This window comes from Gymnodraco acuticeps, unplaced genomic scaffold, assembly GCF_902827175.1.
Source record: "Gymnodraco acuticeps unplaced genomic scaffold, fGymAcu1.1, whole genome shotgun sequence".
NCBI classification, from domain to species: domain Eukaryota; kingdom Metazoa; phylum Chordata; class Actinopteri; order Perciformes; family Bathydraconidae; genus Gymnodraco; species Gymnodraco acuticeps.
Window position 1 is genome coordinate 310,755 of NW_022989842.1, and position 26,929 is coordinate 337,683.

A 26,929-nucleotide genomic window follows, 5' to 3' on the forward strand; every position below is an offset into this window, starting at 1 on the left:
TTTAAAAGTGCAAATCTATTTAGGAACCTATCCATGTGAACATATTTTAAGTGGAGGTGGACCTCGAATCCTCTAGGGGGGCATGCTCCCCCGGTAATATTTTTTTTTAAGTGTTGCACTTAAATGCATCAATCTGGTTCACTTTGAGGGGGAAATAAAGAGACAACACCCATATGAAACAGAACTGTATACATTTAAATAATCATAAAATCATAAGATCATGGCCATAACCAATAACATACCATATCCAATATGAAAAAACATTGAAACTTGTTTATTTATTTGTTTTTGGTTCATTTATAGTTGTGAGCGTGTCTGTGCTCCTGAACCAGCCTCACCCGTCTCCCCTGCTCCTCTTTGAGGCAGCAGCAACGACTAGTTTGAGCTCTCAACAAGTTTTTAAAGTTTATCTTACCTTTTTTCACCTAGTTAACATTTTTTTATTTATTATTCATGCATATTTTACTAATCACTCCCCCTTCAAATGGAGATATGTGTTTACATAAATGGTGACCAAACCGTTTGAGACCCACTGAGAACTTAGACAAAGTTAACTATCTAAACACTCAGAGTCCTTTACCTCACCTGAGCTGTAGTTATAACTTATCAGTCTCTCAGTCTGACAGCAGAGGACTCTCCCCCCACCTTGTTGACAGCTCATTATATCCGCTAGCGCAGCTAGCTAGCACCAGATGCTAACAACAACAATACACGTAACCGGTGTGCGCGCTTTCTCTCTCGCTCGCGCCACACATACACACCCTCCCGAGCTTGAATGACACACAGACCAATCGAGGGCATTAGTGTATGATCTGTATGAAAGTGGCCATGTCGGCAGGCCACATCATGTAGACAGCCGTTGCGCAGCGTTGTGTTCACAATACATTAAAAAAAAGATTCCTCAGGCCAGCAGGCCACTTAACAGGCCGGGCCATCGGGAAACCTCCCGGTCCTCCCGATGGCCAGTCCGGGCCTGGTCCCCTCTGTGGAAAGAGACTCTGAAAGTTTCAGGAACAAAGATTCTCTCTCTTTTTGATCCATTTCTATAAAAACCTGTCTGAAAATGAGCTGATCAGATTTTGGACACTTTATGATGTCATAACGATGTTTTGTCTTGTGTAACCATTAGCCAATCACCAACCAAAGTAACCCCGCCCCCCACCTTATCACCTGAATCTCCTCCTTGAGCACCATTGCGTTCTTTGTAACAAAATGTCTCTCAGAGGGGCGTGGGGAGGGGCTCCTATCTGAGACCTATAATATATAAATGAAAAATAGTATAAAAGGGGACCTTTAAATTAATTTGAGTTGTAGTCATGCAGCACTGCGTGATCTCATATCCTGAGAAGGGGAGTGTGTGCATTTGTCCTCCAGGATGTCAGTGCACACTCAAATAAATCAACACACACACAATCCCTTAACAAAGCCCATTATATCATCCAGCATGACAAATACTAACTGGGTCCCTGTGGATCACGGCTTCGTCATCTGCCATGCCAGCAACTCAGGGATCAGCTACCCTTCAATCCCATCAGCCACTGCTTCATCCCTCCCCCTCAGTCCCTACACTCCTGCCTTTACTCCTCGTCATTCATGGTGCCAGCACCCGTTGAAAGTGATTCAGAGATGAAAAATGTGTTTGTGACATACTGTATGGATATCAGTGTATAGGTGCTGTGGAATCAATCTCATAATTAAGCGTGGATTTTCTGGGTTTGAACGTAGTGTTCTCGAAATATAACTCAATTTTTTGTTGGTTTTAGTTTTAAATGGACAACCTTTTTAAAGCCGCAATAATGAAGAGATTTAATAACAACGGATCAAATGACTATGTGTAAAGTCCAGGACTGTATTTGGAAATACATGTTGGGTAGACATGTTGGGTAGACAAGTACATAAGTCCATTCTTGTACTAAATTGCAGAATAACTGTTTCCTCTTTGTGAGTAGTTGAACTGTAACTATCAACAACTGTGTAAAATCTACATTTCCCTTATAGGGTATTAATAAGTAAAAACCTTGCTTCTTCTTTTTCCAAAACTTCTTGGAGGAAACCTTCATTCTTACCGAAGCTTCAAAACCGAAGAAATTATATTCATGATCATCTGCAGTGTTAGAGAAAAGACCCACAGGGAAGTCATTCTCTTAAGCCGATGTATAATTATCGAGCTCTACCGATCCATACCATCTTTGAGCTAAAGGTTTTACGACCAGCAACAAACTGCGTGTGTCCGTTTGCTTTCATCACTTCGCCTGAAACTCAACTCAAACTGAATACTAATGTATGACTGTCACATATTTGATCATCATGTCAATCAATTTCTGAGATCAGGGAACGGAAGAACCCTGAGCAATCAAGCTGGTTAATGCATTGGAAAAGTAAGAGAATAATGGAATAAAACGAAGAAGAAATTAAGGATTCCCTGAAAATACTTTGAGATATTTACTTTCATGAAGTGGAAGAAGTAAATAAGGACACTGTCGGCTATGATTGAAGATATACTTTAAGGTCAGAAACTGAACTATTCCTTCCTTACTGGACTTCAATATTTTATCACAGGTACGACTAGGAAAAGGGATTTCCCACTCACTATAGTTATCACACGGAGTTCATTCATAATTAAAGCTCACAGGATCACAGCTCAAGGTTCGCTATTCGATGCACCACGAGGCGGAGGACGCATCTGAGGATGGGTGAACCAAGTTTTTACACACACACACACACACACACACACACACACACACACACACACACACACACACACACACACACCACACACACACACACACACACACACACACACACACACCACACACACACACACACACACCACACACACACACACACACACACACACACCACACACACACCACACACACACACACACACACACACACACACACACACACACACACACACACACACACACACACACACACACACACACACACACACAACACACACACACACACACAAACACACACTGCTCTGAATGATCCAAGCTCCAGTAAAGTGTTCTCTCCGCTCTCTCTCTCGGAGAGGAGAGAAGGGAGAGGAAAGAGACAGTATTCTTCATCCCTCTCATCCTCTCTCCTCCTCTCTCCTCCTCTCCTCCTCCTCCTCCTCCTCCTCCTCCTCCTCCTCCTCTCCTCCTCCTCCTCCTCCTCCTCCTCCTCCTCCTCCTCCTCCTCCCTCCTCCTCCTCCTCCTCCTCCTCCTCCTCCTCCTCCTCCCTCCTCCTCGCTACCTCTCCTCCTCTCCTCCTCCTCCTCCTCCTCCTCCTCTCCCTATGGACCTCCAGTAGTCGAGGGCCTCCTGTCCGCCCGATCTGTGCATCTTGCTTGGAGCTTTCATTGAAAACCCCCTCCAAGTGCTCCAGTGCAAGCCTGAAGCACCGTGAGAACCTAGGCTGGAAATGCAAGTAGAGGCTCTCTGCGGGAACAGCTCAATCTCTGAGGCTCTGATTTCCATGCAGGCACTGAGGAGATGCACATTTGGCTTGCCCAGATCGATCATTGTGTGCCATGGTGGTGCCTGCAGGGCTCCCATGATGCTCTCTGGTAGAGCTGCTGCAGGAATTCTCTCCTCATGCAGAGATGAAGACGCAGGCCTAACATCCCGACACAAACCGAGGGTCACACAGCAACAGCTCGGCCACACTGAGAAATCTAGTTTTTTAGTGGCGTTACCAAGAGGGTTATAGTGATTCCTGCCGATATGATGCTGACAAGGTATAGTGCAGACACCATGGCGACAACAGAGGGGATGTTTTGTGACGTTTTAGTCCATTTCTGAAAAAAAAGAAACCCACTGTTCTTTGTTGGGGAGGTGGATTTGGACTCGCCTTCATTTGTATCCAAACAGAGGACGTTGTTACATTGCATTACTTAATATATATTTTGCGATTCCAAGCATGCAACTTTTCAAAACAAAGTGACGCCCATGAAAATAGGGCAAAAAATAAAACTCAGCCAAGCTTTACTCGTTGGAAAATAATCGGTCAAACAATCACTGGTTTCCATTGACATTGGCTTGACATGTTCTATTATCTCTTATGAAGTACTTCATGGGAAATGTATTTACCCAGTGTGTTAGTGCATACCTTATATCTGGTTCAATGGCATAAGGAGCCTCATACAGACTGGCCTCTATATCTGCAGCAGCTAGCATTGATTTCATCCCAGCCACAACATTAAGGTGGCACATACACCCTCCTTTGTACTCCTTCATGATACCCATATTTCTGCATCCACAATTCAAATTGAGGAGGGATAGGAAGAGGAACAACATGCCTTATTAATTAACCCAAAAAAAGCACTTAAAGGTATTTGAGCTCCGTACGGTTTCAGAAATAATCCTTGATGTGGTTTGGAACATAATATGGCGTGTAATCACGGCAGCATTTAGCTGAGTATCTGGGTAGAAATATCCTGCATGAGCTCTCCTCTCCTCTCCTCTCTTTTTTTGTTTTAAAAGCTACGGACCCAGAATCAGCACTTGTCTAACAGGGCTGAAATAGAGGGGTATGAGGCATGGCTAGAATGGGTGATCTGTTTGGTATTTTGAGAAAAGTACTTCAAAGACATGTTTTTTTATATATCTGAGACCTATAATATATGCCTAAAAGTAGTATAATATGAGACCTTTAAGAGGAAGTAAGTACGCTGTCACAAACTCAAAACGAGACACTTCCAATCACCAGAGATGTCAAAAGTACACACATCCTTTACTCAAGTAGAAGTACAGATATTTGTGGTTAAAAATACTCTGGTGAAAGTAGAAGTACTGACTAAACTTCTTTACTCAAGTGAAAGTAAAGAGGCTTTGAAATGTACTTCAGTAAAAAGTACCCATAACTAGCAGCTGTTTTTAAAGAGTACCTCACCTCCCTTTATATTAATAGAACAATAATGTCATTGTTAGCTAATGAATGTTTCCATGCTGAACAACGGCAACATGACAACGTTTCCATTGGTCCCTCTTCTTTAGAGAAGACCAGGAAATGATGGATACACGGATCGTGTTCAAATCAATAGGCACGCAATGACTCTAAAAATGGTACTTTCCATAATTTCTCTTCTAGTGTGAGAGGTTTTCTTCAGGAAAGTCAGCTTGCCTCCACCACCGTCTCTCAGTCCCAGCTGGGCAGAGATCTTTTACCCTCATCACATGTCTGTCTGCAATGGAGGAGTGGATGTCAAGCAACTTCCTACAGCTTAATGCATCAAAAACAGAAGTCTTGATCTTGGTGGCTGATAACATCGCCTCTAAAGTAGCAAGCCACCTGGGTTCATTCAGTGGTAACATAAGGGCAAACATAAAAAACCTTGGTGTTACCTTCGATCAGTCAATGCTACTAGACAAACACATAAAACTTCTGACCCGTACCTGTTTTTTCCACCTCAGGAACATTGCCAAGCTCAGGGGCTTTCTATCCAATGCAGAACTGGAGATGGCTATCCATGCCTTTATTTCATCCCGGCTTGATTATTGTAATGCTCTGTTCTCCTGCCTCAACAAAACATCAATAAACCGGTTACAACAGGTCCAAAATGCTGCAGCCAGATTACTGACTCGGTCCAAAAAAACATGCCACATCACTCCGATTCTTTCTGCCCTGCACTGGCTCCCTGTCCATCTCAGAACCCAATTCAAAGTACTGGTCTTCACATATAGAGCTGTCCATGGCCAAGCCCCAGCCTACATCAATGACCTTATCCACCCGCACATCACAACCCGGGCCCTGAGGTCCTCTGAGCAAGGCCTCCTAAGGGTGCCCCGAACCAGGCTAAAGGGTGACCGTGCCTTTGAGGTGGTGGCCCCAAGGCTTTGGAACAAACTCCCCCAGATAATAAAAACCTCGGCCTCAATAGAGATTTTTAAGCGGCAGTTAAAGACACACCTGTTCCGACAGGCCTTTGGGTCGTCGGAGGAGGTGAGTTAGTGGCTTTTATCCTATGTATTACCTGCTGCTGTTTTATGCCTTTTATTCTACATTTTATAGTTGTACTTTGAATTGTGTCCTGTGTACTGTACTGTAAAGCACTTTGTACATCCGTGTTGAGAAGGGTGCTATATAAATAAAGTTTTACTTACTTACCCTCCACTGAGCGAGCCCTGCACATCAAAACTCTCTCGACATAAAGCCCAGCATTGATGAATACGCTGGCATCTCCTGCGCCACATTCATGTTCCGACAGTGTCCCTTTATATCTGCTGCCAGCTCTTAAGTAGGGGAGAAAAACATGTCCCTGTCTTTATTTGACAGCCTCTTCATGAGGCCATCGCGCCTGACCTCCGCAGGAATCGGCTGTCATGTCGCTGCTCGGCCAGAGCGGGAAACATGGAAAAGTATATATTGGTAGTATCCTTATTCTACTGACTGTATATGCAAGAATTAAAAGAAAACTGGTTGCTGACTTCTATAGTAATATAAAAGGAGGGAAAAAACATTGTTTGTAATCTCATTTTCAATTGTATAAAGTATATAGGGAACCTTCATTTTTCAATCAATCATATTTATATAGCACTTTTCCTACACAGAAGTCTAGTCATGTGCTTCACAAACAAAACATTACTAAAAACAATAACCCCATCTTCCCAGGTAATAAATACCAAGTAACATGTCATGTTGTGATTGATCATTACACTTGAAACCAATAAAAAAAAAAACTGGATAAAACAAGAATAAAATAAATAGTTAAAATTAAAATCTGAATAAATATAATTGTATGAAGTAAGACATAATTAGGAAAATACCACCTTCATGTTTCAATCAATCAATCAATGATATTTATTACAATATGAATAAATACATATCAATTATAGACTGTAACGAATATATAATAATAATGTGCATTCAGATTTCACTCGTTAAAGGACATTTGAAATCTGAATATTAGAAAAAATACACTAAGTTTATCCGCTTTTTTGCGAGAGTTAAAGAGTTAAAAGAAAATATTGATACCAAGATCATATCCGTCAGTTAAATGTTTAATTACAGCCAATATATTTATAGCTTAGCTTAGTTTAGCGTGAAGAGTTGAATCAGGGGGAAAACAGCTATGCTTTCCCACCGTGAAACAACGTTTGCAGAGGAGTGTAAAATGTTAGCTCTCAAAATATGTAAGTCGAGAAATGAATGTCATGTTCAATAACTAAATGCAGAAGAACATCGGTTTCAGGGAGTGATGGTAATGAAGGTATTGGATAGAAAGTGTAATTGAAGCCTTTCTATTCCTCATGAAAGACAGGAATACCTCTCAACTCAAATGAAAAACATCCTTCTCATTATTCCTCATTGATCTTTCAGTACATTCCTCAAACGATGTATAGTGTTTAATGTATTCTCTTTTACTTGCAGACCTCAATAACACCTCCTGTGAATGCTCAGGAAATTGAAATGGTTTGGCTCGACGCAGCAGAGTCTCTAAATCTCTAATGAGCTCCACACTATCTGCATACATGTACACCCCTAAAGATGAGGCGCTTTCACAGCGCAGTACTTTTCCCACTTTAGTTCCGAAAATGTGCGTTCACAGTTCACCAAAAAAAAATCCGGAACTAGAACTTAGTTCATGAGAACCTTTTCACCCCCTTTTCCGTCCCTGCTAGAGAGGGACTTTCGTGGGAGAAAAAGGTTCCTGTGTTTGATTGGCTGGGCGGATTGCAAACCACGCCCCGCAAAACTCCCAAAACGTTTTGTGAAGCCGCCATTTTATTATCCTCGCATTAGCATTATTAGCATTAGCATTATTAGCATTAGCCCAGCGCAGAAACGCAGAGAGTCTAACTTATGGCAACACAAAAGAAAACATGGGAGCGGTGGAGATGAGGAGGTGTCGGCGTTCTGGCGATTTACTCTGAAGGCTTCAGTAGAAGCTGCTGGGAGTCCCAGCAGCTTCTACTGAAGCCTTCCCCAACTCCGGGGACTTCCGGCCGGGGACTTCGGGTGGCAGTATACGCCGTGAAGTTGTTTGCGGCCTGCCAGTAAACCCAAAGCAGAAGAAGAAGAAGAAGTGACCTCAGCTGCTTCATTTGCCTAACGGCCCGTCCACACAGCGGCATGCGTTGACGCTTGCTGGCGGGCGTGTCTGACACTCGACCAACAACCAATCACATGAATCTCCCGCCCCTGACACACAAGCAGCGGTTTGATTGGCTAGAGCTTGTACTGGCACATGATTTGATTGGCTGACGCTTCTGCCGAGGCGCCAAAAGTTGAACATTGCTCAACTTTTGCAGCGAGCCACGCCAGCAACGCTCCATGTCGCTTCCCACGATGCAGTTCGGCTAAAAGTGACGTCACCCCATTCAAAGTGAATGGGCAGAAGCGTTGGAAGCTTCAACGCACGCCGCTGTGTGGACGGGCCGTAATCCTCCCTCACGCAGCGTCCACACGGTGGCGTGCGTTGAAGCTTGCCGGCGGGCGTGTCTGAAGCTCGACCAACAACCAATCAGATGAATCTCCCGCCCCAGATACACAAGCATGCGGTTTGATTGGCTAGCTAGAGCAAAGCGACGCGAGCAAAGCGACGCGAGCAAAGCGACGCGAGCAAAGCGACGCGAGCAAAGCGACGCTCCCACAATGCAGTTCGGCAAAGCATGGCGTCACCCCATTCAAAGTGAATGGGTAGAAGCGTTGAAGCTTCAACGCACGCTGCCGCGTGGACGGGCCGTCAAGGACTTATTCCGGTGTGAACGTGATCTGCTCTTTAGTTCATCAGAACTAAAGAGTTCTGATGAACTAAGTACGGCAACGTACTTGGTGTGAAAGCGCCTATGTTCTACTCTCTGTTTGAAACAGCTCCTGACTGCTTCTGTCAGGGTGCTGCAAGCTATTTACATGTTGCATTCAACACAATATATTTATATCCATTTTAAAGCTCTGAAACGACTTGGAAGAAATAAGTCAGATACGAATTGAATGGCTGCTTATGGCAAATAGAACTCTGGATTTGCTTTTACACTATTTAAAGCTTGTTTATTTGTTGCTAAATTAAATAATCTTAGTTTGTTCATTCGTAGGTCAGAGTAGATGAGAATATTGATGTTTCAAAACCTGTAAAATATTGACTCCCATTGTGGTTTTTACACCGTGTTTTTTGCACAAAGTTAATATATTTATTTGAAAGATTTAGAAGTTGCCATGACGCTTGCTGTAGATAACATAAATTGATTTGTTTGGCACTTGAGGAGAGTCATCACAAACACTTTCAAACTGTCGAAGATTAAATGACACAATAAAGCTGCAGGCTTATTGGGATCATCGGGGGGGCAAGATGCCGTCTGGCAGGACCGACAGGTGCAAATACAATATCCATCTAATCAAATAACAGAAAACAACATTAGAGGACAACGCTAAGTTAATTTGTGCAATGTCCCTATTGTGAGGGACTTTATGCTAGCCCTTTTATTCAAAGTCTGTTGAAAAAAATCTGCTTCATCAATCATCAATAAAAAGTGATTACATTATGTTACCATAGATTGCCTAGATTGCAATTAAAGAGGACATATGTTAATTTTCAGGTTCATATCAGTATGTAGTGTCTCTGGGACATGTCTCCGTACTTTAAAGGTGGGGTAGGTACGTTTGAGAAACCGGCTCGAGATACACTTTTTGTTATATTCCCTATAGCAATGAATATTTTAAGTGCTTTGACAAAAAATCTGTGGAAGCCGTAATACTGTAAAAAGCACGACCAATCATCTGAGCCGGCCCGGCTAAAGTAACTGGATGGCCTACCTGCCTGTCAGCCTTCCATCTGGGCACAAACTGATCTCGTGCCCTCATTGGTCATGTGCGCGTTCGTGTGTGTTGGAGGAGGGGCTCTGTAAGGAAGTGGCAGATTTTTTCCGGCTGTGTATTTTCAAATTCTAGCGCACTCGAGCTGGTTTCTCCAAAATTACCTGCCCCACCTTTAATGTTCAAAAAGCTCTTTATTTTTCTCATACTGCCTGTGCTGCAGCACCTCTTTTCACCCTCTGTCTGAAACCAGAGCCAAGGTTGCTCTGATTGGTTAGCTGGCCGGCTCTACTGTGATTGGTTAACTGCTTAGTACGTTTAATTAAAAAAAGCACAATAGGGCCTCTGTAAGGTAATTGCACAAAATACTTTATTATGCTGACGTTTTAAGTCCCAAAATGAGGTGTATTACAACTTTTTCAACTTAAAGACAATTCATTGTTTAAAATATGGTTCATCAATATGGATATGCATTTTTCGAGGCATTATGCCAAGCTAACTATCGCCTAGAGGGCTGTAGCTTCATATAAATATCAAATAGACATAAGGGTAGTATTAATCCTCATGTTACTCTTGGCAAAAAGTGAAGTTTAAGTCTCAACATGTAATTTAACTCAAACTGAGTAGAAAATACACACAAAATAAGAGCAACATAACTTCCTCATGTTACAAGCTAAGGAACTGTGGAGGCAAAATGGAACAAAGTGCATTGGAGAGAATTGTAAGGGTCCAGTAATTGGCTCTGATAGTGAAGTGTACCAAGGACAGGTCGCCTGAGATTTGACCTCGACTCTGACACGGCTAAATGCCAGATGGCCAACTTGTTCTGCTGGAGTGCCTCTAACATGAGAGTTTTCTCAATTTACTTGTTCCTCTCAAAATGTTCGTTGGAGTGGGTTTTTTTGGCATAAGGATGTCCTTTTCAGTGAAAAAGACATCAAGCTGTCTAAAGGGCCTGCACTCAGCGGAGAGTTCAGAGGACACAGCTTTCCCACACTGCCTCTCAGGCTACCCATGATTCACTTGAGTCCAATGAAGCCAGCAAGAAAAAAAAGCAGACATGCTATCCTGAGGACAGAACAATGCAGATATAGAAGAAGGGCTTAGATCCTTTACTTATAAGTAAAAGTAGAAATACAATGGTTTTATAAAGGGGCCCTTTGTGCTTGTTTGGGTTTTCCCTTTCCAGTGTGTTCTATAGGTTTTTGTGCATGTAAATGACACTCGCACTTCTATTGGCTAGCGCTCCAACACATTGTACGTGATAGGCTAAGGGGCGGGACATCTCTGAGCGGTTGACCAATCACAACAGAGCAGGAAAGGTAACCAATCAGAGCAAATATAAATACGAACCTTTACATTAGCATAAGTAGAAATTATCTTAAATGACTCCATTGCAAGTAAAGGTCCTGAATAAAAAAATGTATAAGTAATTCAGATGTAGAATAGCTTTTTTCACAGTATTATTGAATATTATTATTTAGCTTCTATCACAAACAATGCATTGCTTAACTTTTAGTGTTGTAGTTGTGTTGTACTGAGACAAATTAGAATAGTACAGTAGTGCATCATATCATATCAGCATATCACGTGTTAATAAATGTAGAGGAGTAAGATGTACTATATTTCCAAATAAAAAGTACAAGCCTGACAAAATACTTAACTACTGCCAAAATTGATGCTTTCCATAGATATTCAATCCATATAAATCCCAAAATAGAGCTGTGGTGAGCTCCAAAGGTGTCTTGAACAGAAGTAACATTGAAAACCTTCACTAATACGCTGTAAATAGAACAAGGGGTTTGCTCAACTGGAAGATTTCCTCCAGAGATATCTCCACCTAAAGGGCACGCAGACGACTTGGCAGATGGCGAGGGGAGGAAAGAGCTTGGCTCGCTGACCCCAGTTTACGGATATTCTCACTGCAGAAGAATGGTTAAGTGTTGAACCATCTCATCAAGCTCCCCCAACCTCTCTGTGTGAGGCAATAGAGTGGTGCAGGAACGAGTCCTAAAACCCGGAAGTGAGTTAGCATTTTACCACTTCCGGTTCCCTCGTCTCAGAGTCAACGGATTTTTGAACTCGTTTTTGGAAAATAGCTGGAAATAAGGTCTGTGGTTGAGACACATTGAAGAGACGGATCTCGTTTTGTTCTACGACATTAAATACATCAGCAGTGACCCCACTGGTGTCTGAAAAACGATGGTTGTTACCAAGTGGCTGAATAGGACTACAGAAGTTGTTGAGGCCGTTGTACGTCATTACACCGAACACGTAAACACTCCTCTAAGTTAGTTTGCCCTGTTCTGCTTGAAAGCAAGTACCTGCCTCCTGCAGACTGTTCAAACACACGCTTCAACGTGTACACTTTATAATCTGTGTGTTTGAATATGGATCTTAAGTTGGCGTGACGTTGAAGTCGTGCTGCTACTCGGCTGCATATAGCATAACGTTAGCATTTTGCTTCTGGCGATTAGATTTATGATTATAAAATTATAAAAGTAAGGTAGACATGTGTAGATTTTCCGGCTGTTTACATTTATCAAACCGGTTCGTTTTCCACGGATCTTATTTTTTACAATATTCCAAAATCCTATGGAGAAATCCTGTTGCTTTTTTGTCGAGGGAACCCAGCTCATTTCCGGGTCGGCCTACAAAAATACGTCATCACTGCACCACTCTATTACTTTGTAAAGCAAACTCATTACAGCTACTGTTCAGGTGCCTCATCCCTCCTGAACCATCTAATGATGAGCCGACTTCATTTCACACGAGAAAACAGCGCAAACATCAAATGGGAACTAATGGTCGTGGAGAGAGGCTGCAAGTAACTGTAAATATGTGTCAATGAGTTCAAAACAGTTAACGCTAGATTCGGTCGTTGAGATATCAAATGACCAAAGTATGGCACCAGTGCAGCAGAAAAGTAAATCTGCATGTTTTGAGATTCTCCGTGCCAGGTTGAAATAAATTATGATGACTTGTCAAGTGATTCATACTCAAAACCAGGGGCGGACTGGGACTAAAAATCAGCCCGGGACTCTCGACCGGCCCACCTCGGTACCGCTAGTAAATACCGCTAGTACATTTTCAACAGGTGTGGGGGGGGGGGGGGGGGGGGGGGGTGCTAGTGACTTATCCGACCGGCCCACATCGTCCAACCGGCCCACTTCAGTACCGGCCCATTGGGATTCGTCCCGAACGTCCCGATGGCCATTCCACCACTGCTCAAAACTGACTCTGTGTTAGTTCAATTTCTCATGTCACTTTTCTATTATTCTATATTAATAGGCAGGAAGTGACACTTGGATAAGATGCGTCATCAAACCTTGGTTGTAAATGCTAAATTTGCTATAAAAAAAAACGTTATGGATGTTTTTTTCATTATTTCTGATATAAATACATTTAATAAAATAAAGAAAAAACTGAAAAAAAGCCTATTTATACAACTTATTCATGACATGTCGACACAAATACATACAAATAAATATTAAGCATAGCGTTAATGCTACAACTTGAATATAATATAAACATTATTTACACTAAAAATACGATAAAACTATATCTATTTCTAACAATAACGACCTGGTCAAGTTAATACAAAACTTGAGGCATCAGTATTTACAACAACAGAGATCTACATGATTGAAACCTCTTGGCTCGGCATCTGTAATTTTAGAAGAGCTTGATGAATTTAATTTAGATATGTAAAGTATAGTTTCCTGCTAACCGGCTACAAAACGTAACCATGACCTCCTTTGCAGAGACAGTTAATTAGTGAGAAAGTGTGTCATCTTGGGAGATTAAAAGCAGGTAGGGAAATATTGTTTATATTTTTCATACTGTAGGCTATTTTTATCTGCAGTGTGTGGCCTGGGCTGATCCCAGATCTGTGTTTATTTAGTGCAGGACGGCTGCAGTGATTACAATTAAGCGGCTCTTATCCCTGGATATAATCAAGGCAGGCCAGAAAAGGGCGGGTTTAATCCTCAAGACACTAGTCTGGGAGAGGAGGAGGAGGAGGAGGAGGAGGAGGAGGAGGAGGAGGAGGAGGAGGAGGAGGAGGAGGAGGAGGAGGAGGAGGAGGAGGAGGAGGAGGAGGACAGACATGAGCAGAAACACAGAGGAAACGTCAAATAAACAACACAACTTTACACTCAGTGGAGATTTTCAGTTTTCAAAGATTCAAAGGTTTTATTGTCATATGCACAAAGCTACAGTGTTGAAATGGCAATGAAATTCTTCTGACCTGAGCTCGTCCAACAATCCAATTATTTTCAATATGTTTCTAGTTCTCTATCTGTGTTTTTAATTCTTGTTTGTATGCACCAAGTCAAATTCCTCGTACGTGTAAACCTACCTGGTAATAAACCTGCAGTTTAGCAGTACAGGTTTATGTGTGTTTTATAAAAGGGAGAATAAACAGCTGTATCAATCCAGTGAGGGTGGGGGAGAGGCATGAAGACAGGTTTTCAGAAACAATCAGAATTCAATCGTCTCTGTGTTAATGCGGAGCCTTCGACACAGCGATTACCAGCGAGTCAGCGTGTTACAAAACTACGGCCGGCTGATATTCTAATAACAACGCAGCCTGACGCCCAAACAATTGGGGAGAGAGATGATGACACGCAAATCTGATTTAAAACCAATTTTGACACGAGCGTCATGATGTCAGGCAGACCTAGGATTTAAGGAGACAACACAGCCTTTCGCAGACTCACAAAAACAAATGAAATCTACTGAGGGAATGAGTCGGAGTGACGGCAGACTGAAAATATCTCCACTGGTTTAAACAAAGTTGTGATGGGAGTAAAGAAGATTTATTTTTAATGCATGTTTTACTTATGGGCTAATATTAATTCATATATTTTTGAACACAGAAGTTGCAGCTTATGTGTCCTTTATCAGTGATAGCGAAAATAAGAATTTGTTAAACTTTTTTACTTTTTGCTGCATCTCATGCCTTGGGATTATTCTGTCTTTTCGCTAGCTCACCAGAAAAGCAAATACCTTCTGAAACATACAGGTTTTTAGCAGAGAGCATTGCATTGTTAAAAGGAAGTAACCACCTTTTACAAAACGTCTAAATGTTACTCCCTCAATGTAATTGTAGCACAACAGCAAGAAGGAGTTCACATATTCTAAAAAATATGATTTATTCACTTTTATACTTTTGTGTCAGGAAAATAAGGGTTGCAACTCATGCATTGGGACCTTTATATATACAGTCTATGATTGGGACTACTCTTTTCTGTGGCTAACCAGAAAGGACAAACACCTTCTAAAACATACAGGTATTTTGCTCAAATCTCTGCTAAATCTACTGCGATGCAACCTTTCACAAACCCCTAAATGTAACCCCTTGACAGTGGCAACTAAAACAGTTGTAGCACCAACCCAGTCTCACAAAAAAACTTGTAATAACTACGTTGGTCCGTTGGACGTAGTATTTCTACAGAAACGCCTCTGAAATTGTAAGATCCCTACGTTTTTTTTCACCATTCATTCCAATGGCTGGCGTCTATGTCACGTGATCTTCAAATTTCTCCCTGCAGAAAAAAAACATGGCCGAACTTCGTTTTATTCTCGGTGGAAAATGCCTATTTTAAAGTTAGTTTGGCCATTAAAATGCGTTTTGATGTCATTTGATGCGAGAAATATGAGTTGTTATTTCAGATTATGTGTGCAGTGGATGTACATGATCTTTAGTTTGCTAGTTATTACGAAGATTACTTCAGGAAATTGTGTCTATACAACGTTTTCATTGTTACCAAGGTGGTTGCTAGGGACGCTGCTATGATATTATTTCTGTTATGTTGTGTAACTGTTTAATGGTGTTGTCTTTATTGCTACCCCCTTCCCCGTCAATCTATAGTGTTGGTCCACAGCGCAAACGTATTAGTTTAACAAAATCCGCATCTAGAATTGTGGCAAAGAGACGTTATTTTTCTGCGGGGAGACATTTGAAGATCACGTGACATAGACGCCAGCCATTGGAATGAATGGTGAAAAAAAACGTAGGGATCTTACAATTTCAGAGGCGTTTTTGTAGAAATACTACGTCCCAAGTTGTGGACCAACGTAGTTATTACACGTTTTTTTGTGAGACTGGGTTGGCACAACAGCAAAAAGGAGTCAATATAACTCTTGGCTTTTATCCTTTTTGCTGAAAAATAAGGGATGCAACTCCTGCCTTGAGACAACCGTTTCCACTGGCTAACCAGAAAGATAATATACCTTTTAAAACATACAGGTATCTTTGCTCAAATCTCTGCAAAAATCTACTGTAAGAACTAAGCAACCTCTTTGCAAATGTAGCACAACAGCAAAAAGAAGTTCCTATATTCAGAACACTTTTTGGTGTTAACCTTTTTGTAGAAAGGGATGAAACTCTACGGATAAGGTTTCCACTGGCTCACCAGAAAAAGCAAATACCTTTTAAAACATACACTCATTTCGCACACACTTTATTCACTAAATCCCCAGCTAGACAAAAGGCACACAGTCTACCTTCTACGAAACTTCTATATGTTACCCCTCGACAGTAGCAAATGATACAATTGTGACTCAATAGAGAGGCACAGTCCCTCCCTTTCCGGGGGAGCTCCATGGGACCTTATTTCGGAAAAAGTATGTATTGAAGTCAATGGAGAGAGAAAGATTATCCTTCGATCCCGTTTGAATTGTGCCACGAATTACACAGATGATGTTCGTCAATTTAAAAAGATAATTTTGTAGTCTTTAGTTGCGTATTTTTCATAGTCTTATATTTCAACAGTTTTACGACAAACTGTGACTTTTTTTACATGAAAATTATTTTTTTAAGATTGACAAACATCAAAATTCATGTAAACATGTCATTCGTGGCACAATTCAAACGGGATCGAAAGATACGTTTTCTCTCCCCATTGACTTCAATACATAATTTTTCCGAAATGAGGTCCCATGGGTCGAAAGATGGACGGGACTTCGCCTCTCTATGGCAACAAGGAGTTCATATATTCACACTTTTTGCAGAAGGGGATACAACGTATGCCTTGGGACTATCGTTTCCACTGGCTAAAGCAAATACAAAACATACAAGGACTTTGCACACATCATTGCAAACTCCTTGTTAAAAATCACACGGCCACACTGTTTACCTTTAAAAAAAACTTCTAAATGTAACCCCTTGACAGTTGCAACTGATACAATTGTAAAAAATGGGTCATTTATTCAGAAAAATAAGGGATGCAACTAATGCCTCGGGACCGTTCTGTCATTTTAAAAAGCAAGCCATCCATCCATCCATCTTCTCCCGCTTATCCGTGGTCGGGTCTCGGGGGTAGCAGTTCCAGCAGAGAGCCCCAAACTTTCTTTTCCCTGGCCACATCAACCAGCTCTGACTGGGGGGTCCCAAGGCGCTCCCAGGCCAGCGAAGAGATATAACCCCTCCACCTGGTCCTAGGTCTACCCCTTGGTCTCTTCCCAGCTGGACGTGCCTGGAACACCTCCCTAGGGAGGCGCCCAGGTGGCATCCTAACTAGGTGCCCGAACCACCTCAACTGGCTCCTTTCGACGCGAAGGAGGAGCGGCTCAACTCCGAGTCCCTCCCGGATGACCGAACTTCTCACCTTATCCCTAAGGGAGACGCCAGCCACCCTGCGGAGAAAACCCATCTCGACCGCTTGTATCCGCGATCTCGTTCTTTCGGTCATGACCCATCCTTCATGACCATAGGTGAGGGTAGGAACAAAAATGGCCCGGTAGACAGAGAGCTTTGCCTTCTGGCTCAGCTCCCTTTTCGTCACAACAGTGCGGTAAAGCGACTGCAGTACCGCTCCCGCTGCTCCGATTCTCCGGCCCATCTCACGCTCCATTGTTCCCTCACTCGAGAGCAAGACCCCAAGATACTTGAACTCCTTCACTTGGGGTAAAAAGAAAGCCAGCCTGACAAAACTTCTAAATGTTACCCCTTGAATGTGGAAATCAATGCAATTGCAGAATAGAAGCAAAATTAAGTTCACATATTCGGAAAACTATGCTTTGCTTTTATACTTTTCTGGTAGAAAACTCATGCCTTGGGACCAGACTGGCTCCCCAGCAAATCCTTATAAAACATACAGGCATTTTGCACACATCATTGCAAAATCCCCTGTTTAAAAGAAGACAGCCCCCTTTTACGAAACTTCCAAACGCAACACCTTAAATGTAATCGATGCAACTGCAGAACAGTTCTTTGGTCCCATGAGACAAAGACAGGAGTTTTAGCCGGTGCAGGATGGGCGGTACGGTAAGGTACGTTTAATTATATAGCACATTTTCAGACACAGAGGCAATTCAAAGTGCCTCTACATCAACACTTAATAGGAAGACAAAAGAAAGGAACACAATAAATAAACACACTGGAATAACAGATTCATAAAAAACATGCATAAAAGAGATACAGAAAAGTTTAGTGCGGTGTGGAGCAGGTGCCAGGACATCAGAGCAGATCTGGGATCAGTGTCAGAGAGACGGGGGGGGGGGTTGGAGGTGAATGTTAATCACTTCATGAGTGGGAGGGGGAACTCTGCAGGTGTTTGTTCCACAAAGAACCATTCACCACCATCACAGACCTCTTCAGTCCACAGAACACACACATGCATGAGAGCAGAGAAGCCTGAATTCCAAACTGAAAAATATCACTCGTCACCGGCTTGAGCTTCAATCTCAGGATCCATGTATCTGTGATCCTCTCCAGAATGGAAGCAGTCATCACATACAGAGCATCAACTAGTTCCTGAACAGTGTCCTTCACATGCTGATATCCAAGAGAGGGAGTTACACAGTCACAAGATGGAGGAATAGAAAGCAGTATTCAATGTTTACTTCAGATTAGCTCCACGTCAGAAATGAGCATGCTTGATGTCTCTCTCCATAGAGGCTGAATCATCATGTTAATCACATAGCTATCATATGCCTCAAACAGTCCTGATGCTCTTCTAGGTAATCAAGCATCCTGTCATGTTCACAGCTACAGTTGGGATACCTTTGTTATCATGTTACTCTGTGTTTGGAAAATACTGAATGTCCTCTTCCAATATCAAACACTCCATGCATTAACACAGGAACACATAATAATTCACGTGCACTCTGACATGATGATAATCACCACTATGTGACAGAAATACTGCATTACATGATCTCTACTTCAGGCATATGGTTTAATCGATACCCTTTCTGCTGCTCTGTAGTCCCAACGCACCGACAGTAATAAAATGCTACACTGACCATGAAACTATAATGAGGTAGGTATAAGGATAATATAATGAATACCATAACCCAGAGCTTAACTGGTAAAATATTTATATTCATATCCGAAGGGTAATTTTAATGGGTCGGTTCTTCTCCATTGTTAGCACTGACAGAGTGATGTAGCTTACACTGGGTGGAGGCTGCTTGACTGAAATCATTATATACATCTATTGTTAGGGTGTCTTTGCATGGTGTTTAATTGAAAAGTCAAATTATTATATAAACATATCGATAAACATGCCGCCTTCCTCACACCCCCTTTAAAAACTCAATAGCTAGAGCTACTGATCACTAATGTGCTTTTATGGAGTAAAATATATACATCTCTGTTAGGAATTGTATGAATTGTGAGGTTTTAATTTAGTCAAATGTTGTTTTGTATCAACTTCACTTATTTCGCTGCCTCTATAGGCCATGTCATCTTTTAAGTAAGACTACATTATTAATGGACTTAAATAAATGTTACAATTAATACAATTCGAAGTGGAAATTCATTGTAAAGATGGCACACAATTTGACGTGCATAACAATTTTACTAACTCGATATTACTGATACACTTTTAAGGGAGAGATGCATCATTATAGAATTCACAACACCTCTACCTTTCCTGCTATGATTCAAAATAGCTGTTGTAAAGAAAGAAGTTAGGCTTTAGGCAGAGTAAAGATAAGATATGAGTCCTTTATTGATCCCAAATTGGGAAATGTTTGCGTTTTAGCAGCATAGAAACCAAGGCATTGCACATAAGTAGAAATTAAAACAGTAGAAATAACTAATTCTAAAATGCAAAATCAATCTCTATCTGATAATAGTAATAAAACAGCCTTAAAAAGTCGAAACTATACAAGCTGAGGTAGCAGTAATATATAAACAAAATATCTTTCGGGAAGAAATAATGAAACATTACATTTGGTGTGTTTTACTAACAATACTTCTGTTGTTGTTTAAAGTGGACCTATCATGCTATTTTAGGCAATAGCATAGGTCTCAGATTTATAAAAAATAGGGTCTTCTGCTCAAAATACCAAACAGATCGCCCATTCTAGCCATGCCTCATATCCCTCTATTTCACTTCCTGTTTCAAACGTGCTGATTTGGGGTATAAAGCTTTAAAAAAAACAAAAAATTGATAACAAATAAAAGAGGAGGGGGCTGAGCTCATGCGGGACCCGGCAGCTACTGTCTAAACTAAATACTGCCGTGATGAAACGCCATATCATGGATTATCAAGGATTCTCTCTGAAACAGTTTGGAGCTCAAAGGCTTTCTCTCTTGCCGGTTATACCACAAGGTGAGTTCCTTTTTACTTCCTGCTTCTTCACACACATGCTCTCCAGTACAGGTTAGCTCTGAGTGTTAGCGATGCTAATGTAAACACTGACCATATTACGTCCAAAACAGTCGGGCATTGTTTCTGATAGCAACGTTTCTGATATTACGTCATATCGGACTCAAATCTGGATCAGCTCCGTTGTTCCCCTGTTTTTAGAGAGTTGGGTACGGAGGAAAAGAGAGAGGGTTTTATTTTCTGACGCTGCGTGAGTTCCCTGACACACCGGGGACACATATTTATGTATAGAAGATATCAAAAAGTGCATTTTGCATGATAGGTCCCCTTTAATGTTAATTGAAGTTCTTAAATAATGTAAGACTGCAAGAAGTGAGGCGCTTATAATTTAGGTTTTAAAGCCCGTAATCTATGGGGAAAGTATTCCATCCAATTAAAACATAAAATGACAAAGACAAAAACACACGAATGCATTAAGAGGACCCCTGAGAGTCTGGAAATAACATTCCCCCGTTGCTGCTGCTGGGGATAAAGTGTGATTAAAATAACAACTTCTAATAACAAATGGTAAGGTGAGAACAATAACAATACAGCCAAGAGTTTGGAGGATATTGTTACATTGAAGTCCTCTATTATCGCACGTCAGCCAGCCTTTTTATTTCAGTAACACTATTTGTAATTCATGTGCAATGCCTTGTTAACATGCTGCTGCAACAAAATAATGTCTTGTTAGTGAATTAATCAAGTAAAGTACATCTTATTTAATATATATTTAAAATCATTTATACCCTGCTTGTTAATTTAAACATTGAATGGATACAACTTTGATTAAAAGGATGTAATACATGCTTGACTTGTGCCTCATAATGTCTCAAAAGATATGAAATATTTAAATTAAATATGTATAGTTGCTGTTTACTCAATCCCTGGAAGTTTTGCCTTAAACCCTCCATGGTGTGTTGCAATGAAGCTCAGTGCAAGTTCTTTCAGGAAGACTGGGGGTGTTTCTCAATATCGAGGACGCTTCCTTGGTAGGACATGTCCCTCCGAGTCGGGTCCTTCAGAAGCGAGGCAAGAATCCTTCCTAGCCTCGGAAAACGAAGAATTGTGGAACAGGTGTGCAGGTGTGCGTCATATGCGAGGCCCCGCCTTAAATGGAGCGCGATTTCCGCCAAAGATTTGGAAATTGGTCCGTGCGCAAAGCATTGTGGGGATTTTAAGACCGTGGAGTCTACTCTACACATGTGTAGCCTCGAAATTTCCCGCAACGAAGTATGCCAGCCTCGGTAGAATTCCAAGTATGCTGCACATTGGAACAGTCCTTCGGCAGCACTCGATGACATAGTATCCTTGAAATAGTGGCTCTGGAGCAGCCTTCCTCGACATTGAGAAACACCCTGGGTGTACATACATTCACTCCGCAACTGCATATAACCAGCTCATCACGGGCGTCTCTTTAACCTGTTACATTTCACCTCATTCTCCAGCAGCCAATCACCGTGCTGCAGCCACACTTTAAAATGGTTTTCCTCTCTCCTGCAGTCAGCTGTGATTTCAGGTTTTCATGCCGCCTCCTCCCCACCCTCCTCCTTTCATCATATCCAGAGCCAGGAGAGTTAATCCAAAGACCTCATCACATCCCCTCTTCATCCCATCTCCTCATCAAATCCAGATCTTCAGGAATCATCACCAGTGTCTAGACCCCGGGGGGTTCCCTATATGCTCACGGCTGCATTTCCCCCTTTAGATATATGATTTCAGGATCGGGGTCTAATCGCCAAAGACTTAACATTTATCATATGACATGTGTCAATACATGTTCTCTAAACAAAATGAAGTCTCTCCTGATTGAAATGCATTGCAGCTGTTATTGCACTGCGTTGCAAAACCAATTCAAATCCATTTTTCATCTGTTTACTTCTCTCCTTTTACAAGTGCCATGAGGACTTGTGATGCAAGCAACAATACAGAATATTGGCTGCAGAAATGACAGTTAATCAGCCTTCAGAAAAACAGTACTTAGGAAAAAACTAGACCTCCACCCTAAATAAAACCTTATTGTAGAAAAAATGTCTTCCCAACTTTATTCACACGTCTCTCCGAAGTCAGGGAAACTCCTATGTATCAGCTACAGCAGAACAATTTATTTTAAAAAGGAGCGGTGGGGGAAATGTGAAATAAGTTTCTCATTATCTTAAATTAAAGTGTACACATTATGTTCTTGGAATGACCTCATAAAAGCACATAAAAATGATTTCTGACTGACACATTTCTGAGGAAGCTCTAGTGGAACAGGTGCTTAAGTAGCATTTCTGCCATAAGCACATCTGGAGTATCAGTGTAATGGCTGCAGTGACACATGATCATTGATCAGAGAATCCATCTGTCCGCACTTTAACCTAAAACTAAAAGATATATGAGACGGCCCTGAACAATATAAGCATTACATCTCTAATGAATGTCATTGTGTTTTGCATTATTGCTTTGAAAAGTGGTTTCAAATTATGCTTCTATTTTGTCGTCCTATTTTATGATTTCATCGTCTTGCAAAGTGACTATACGGAAATGATGGTGTTGTCAATAGGATGTTTCACCATCTCAAAACACGTCCTTTTTGTTGGCAAAAAGCAGAGCAAACATGTTTCAACTATTTTGCATACAAATAATTACATGTTGGATATGATTATAACTATCTTTCTTCAAAAAGTTTAGGACAACGCTCTGGAGTTTCTGAACATTGGATATCACGTGAGTTCGAAACAGTCCTACGCACCGCAATGTTATCATTAGTACAGACTAAGCTGCATCTTTATCGTGCAGAACATGAATTAAACATTAAGCATTCAACATATTGGTAACAGATGTCCGGTTATGAACATTTTGAAGATTTGAAACTATTGGGTACAGGCTGTGTAGAAAATAGATGGAGTTTAAGACAGTTTTCAGAGCAGGGGGAATATTCAGAAAGTGCCATGCAAATTCAGTTCATGCAGACCTGAGACAAAAGTATGAGCTGACAGTAACTAGCTTCTACATTTATATCCACATTGTCAACACGCTGCAGGGCTGAGGAGAATACAAAATCTTCTTCAGGCATCGTACTTCCTAATAAATTAGTGCATCAGAGCATGAACTGCTCGGGAGATTAAAGCTGACCTTTGGTCTTGTCAAGTCCATTAGAAAATGACGTTTCAACCTTTAAGATCGTCAAGTGGTTATGGAAGTCTTTTCAGGGCGACAGGCCCAATAAGGGCTCCGATGTAAAAGCCAGATTTATTTATTCTCATGAATACTAAAACCTTGGCAACAATTGTCCATGTTTTGTTGGCCAATAAGTGGCTTGATTGGTGATTATGTCTGTGAATTTAACAACTGTGCTTTTTCTGCTTCAGGCAAAACTGAATACATAAAAAAAGACAAGTCAAAGTTGTTGAGTTCAGTAAAAATATGTGAAACCTTGCTCTACTTAAATAGCCCTGCGTTTTGGGTAAGTTATTGTGCATGTAAATGGTCTGCAAAGGCTAACATCCCTGTGTTCCCTCCAGAGGGAGCTTCTCTCCCACACACATTGAACTCCTTTGTTTACTTCTGCAACGCAGTGACATCGCTAATACTCGCGCTTCTATTGGCTAGCGCTCCAATACATTGTAGGTGATAGGCTAAGGGGAGGGACATCTCTAAGCAGTTGATCAATCACAACAGAGCTGGGCTCTGGTTTCAGACAGAGGGTGAAAAGAGGTGCTGCAGCACAAACATAAAAAGCTTTTTGAACATTAAAGCATGGAGACATGTCACAGTAGAGACACTACATACTGATATACACCTGAAAATGAGCATAATAGGGCCACTGGATTTTTTTTAACATTAGCATTCATGGGAAGTCTTCTTGTTTCCCCCGGTTACAGAGCATTTTTCCGTTTTCAGCAGAGTAACAAGTGGTGGTGGGCCTCTAGGTGTAAGTGAGTTCACATCATTCATATTTGCAAAGGTCTGCACCGATGTGTCTAAGTCAGCACATCCTCCCGCTAACAGAATGCATTTAGGCGCCCATATGTAAAGTCTTTAGGGAGGGAAAGATCCTGCAGACTGTAACACTAGAATGAAAGCTGCAGGGGAGAATTCAATCTGTAATAACAAGGCTGGATTTTTAAAAGTCTATCTCATGTTGACACTTTGAGCAGTTTAGCATAGGTAAAAACATGCCTCAATTAACACTCAATCATTCAAAAAGACTATGGCGTTGGTTAAACATCATGCAAGGAAATTAAAAGTAACACATAAAAGGAATTTGCCATCACATTGATTCTCACACTCACTGACAATTTCTGAAGAGCCTGAATGGCCTAAATTCTCAGGTCATTCAAGTGTTATTGGTTCCAAAATCTTGCCACACATCTTTAAAAACTTTGCAACAGAACTGATTGCGATAAAATTGTTTTTTCGGCAATGATTTTATATATTAAATGAAAGGACTACATAAAATACTGGAGCATCTGGCCTCGTGCCAAGAAGCCCACAGTTATCGCTTCTCTTTTCCTGCACCGGCAAACCTTTTTCTTAACTTAATATGAAAAATACCTCTCAGCACACCACACAATACCATCCACAGACACAGTACACTAGAACTAACAAACACATCATGTATACTAATTCACTAATTTGACTTGTCATGTCCATGTTCGCCTTAAGCATTGCCCTTCAGGCCTACAGGGGCTTGACCATGGGTGATAAATATACGTTATAAAAGTAGGATACCACCATAAAATTGCCATTAAAGTCAACCATCTTTCTTACACAGTACCCTATTGCAACTGTGTGCAAACCTGCATTTTGCACTGAAGAGTGAACACTAATATTTGGACAAAAATGCTCCTTACTGGGTTACTTAAATCTGCAAACCATGCCAAGTCTCATTTAAAACTGCATCTTGATACATTTAAGAGAATATATTAATTCAGTAATAACATTAGGGCTGTCTGTTATAGTATGTTAGCCTATATAAAAGGCATTTTATGTATAAGCGCCATTGAAAAACACTCAAGGACACCATATGCATTTAAAACCAGCAGAAATGTGTTAAGACATAAATCATTCAAACAAACCCTGCCATAGAATAATGAGTTAATACAAAAAACAGGGTATTGAATCTTTATCGGTGCAAAACTCGCTGTCATTGTGGCAAATAGAGACCGAATCATACCAATGTTAAAGCTATTGCCACTTTCCCATAAGTAGGCCTACCTACAACAGTAATGCATTAAAGCAGAAGCTTCTCACAGCAGGGGGTTGTATGGACAGTAGAGCTCAAGCCTTAAGGACAAGTAAATGCAAATGATTTGCCCATGCTCACATTCATTGCATATCAGTGGGTGTGAAAAAGCTCACCAGGACCAGTAAAAGTGTACTGAAAACTTCATTCAAAGCTCGTGGTGATTATTTGTGAAGCATTCAGTGATTCTAGCGGTTCCTCACATGGGACATGAAAGCAGCTCCATGAGTCCAGCAGCCACTGACAGCTGCCCCGTGTCCAAATAAGGTAATTAAAAAGGGGAGAAACCGGAAGACTCTCCATGGTAACTCACTCACAAACAGGAGGGGTAAAACAATGGAGTAGTAAGGATGAGATGATTGACAGCTCGCTGCCTTTGACTAAAACCACTAGCGATATGAGCTCACATACACCAATATAGCCTATATTACGTTTTTAACAATGCATTTCATACAATAAGCTATCGGGCATCATGAAATGTAGTGTCCAACACCTTATGACATACAAAAACACCGACTATTTAACAAAAGCGTGATACATCTCCACACACCGGCCCCGTGTGTCCTAATCAATGCCTCATTTGCACTCTCATTAAAAAAACAAAACCGCCGACGGTTTATTGCTAGCTTTCTCCAACCTCACTTCACATTGTTATTTCATTATTGTTGTTAAATTATCGTCACGCCCTCCTCGTGAGTAGTATCCCTAAATGGCCCAGGCTAAAACTTGGCGTTGCAGGATAATAATCACCACATGGATTTACGCGAGAAAACGAAGAGCTGCATTACCTCAGTTTCTCCTGTTCATCCTTGTTCTGGACAGCGAAGAGACCCTCCTGTGGCGTGCAGTAGTCCGAGGATAGGATGAGAAACGCTATTTTGCAGTTAACCTGTCTGCTGCAGGGATATCACTCTTACAAACCCCTTTAATCTCAAATTGCAGGTTGGTTGTCAGGTGCTCGCCGTGTGCGTCCTTTCAGTCACACCGGGTGCGAAAAACAAGTATCCTGAACTGATTTAAAAGTTACTTATTGTGCTCAAAGGGACTATGGTTAATTGTAAACCCACTAATTAGTGACTGCGACGGTGTGTTGTATGAAAGCAGCCTCTGTCTCCCCCTCTCATCCACTACAGTGCTGGATGCTGTCGGTCACAGCAAGTCTCCGCCCCATTACCACCAGCACTGTATTGAAGGATGCTTGATGGGTCTTTCATTTTTGAATAATTTTGAATCAGGTAATTTAGTGTCCTTATCAGCTTAATTTAAATGTATTTTCATGTGGTAGGTATAATCAATGCTCCTCACATATTATTCAGCTTTCCCATTATTTGCCTATGAATGAAAGCAACAA

General features: G+C 41.3%; 1 protein-coding gene across 1 annotated transcript in view; it reads right to left on the reverse strand.

Annotated features, from left to right (window-relative positions):
• Window positions 1-26,688, reverse strand: part of arvcfb (ARVCF delta catenin family member b) — a gene marked incomplete at its 3' end in the record, with an annotated part of 335,137 nt that extends 308,449 nt beyond the window's left edge. The window contains exon 1 of the mRNA XM_034236288.1: window positions 26,367-26,688. The remainder of the gene's footprint in view (window positions 1-26,366) is intronic.
• Between the last annotated feature and the right edge of the window lie 241 nt (window positions 26,689-26,929).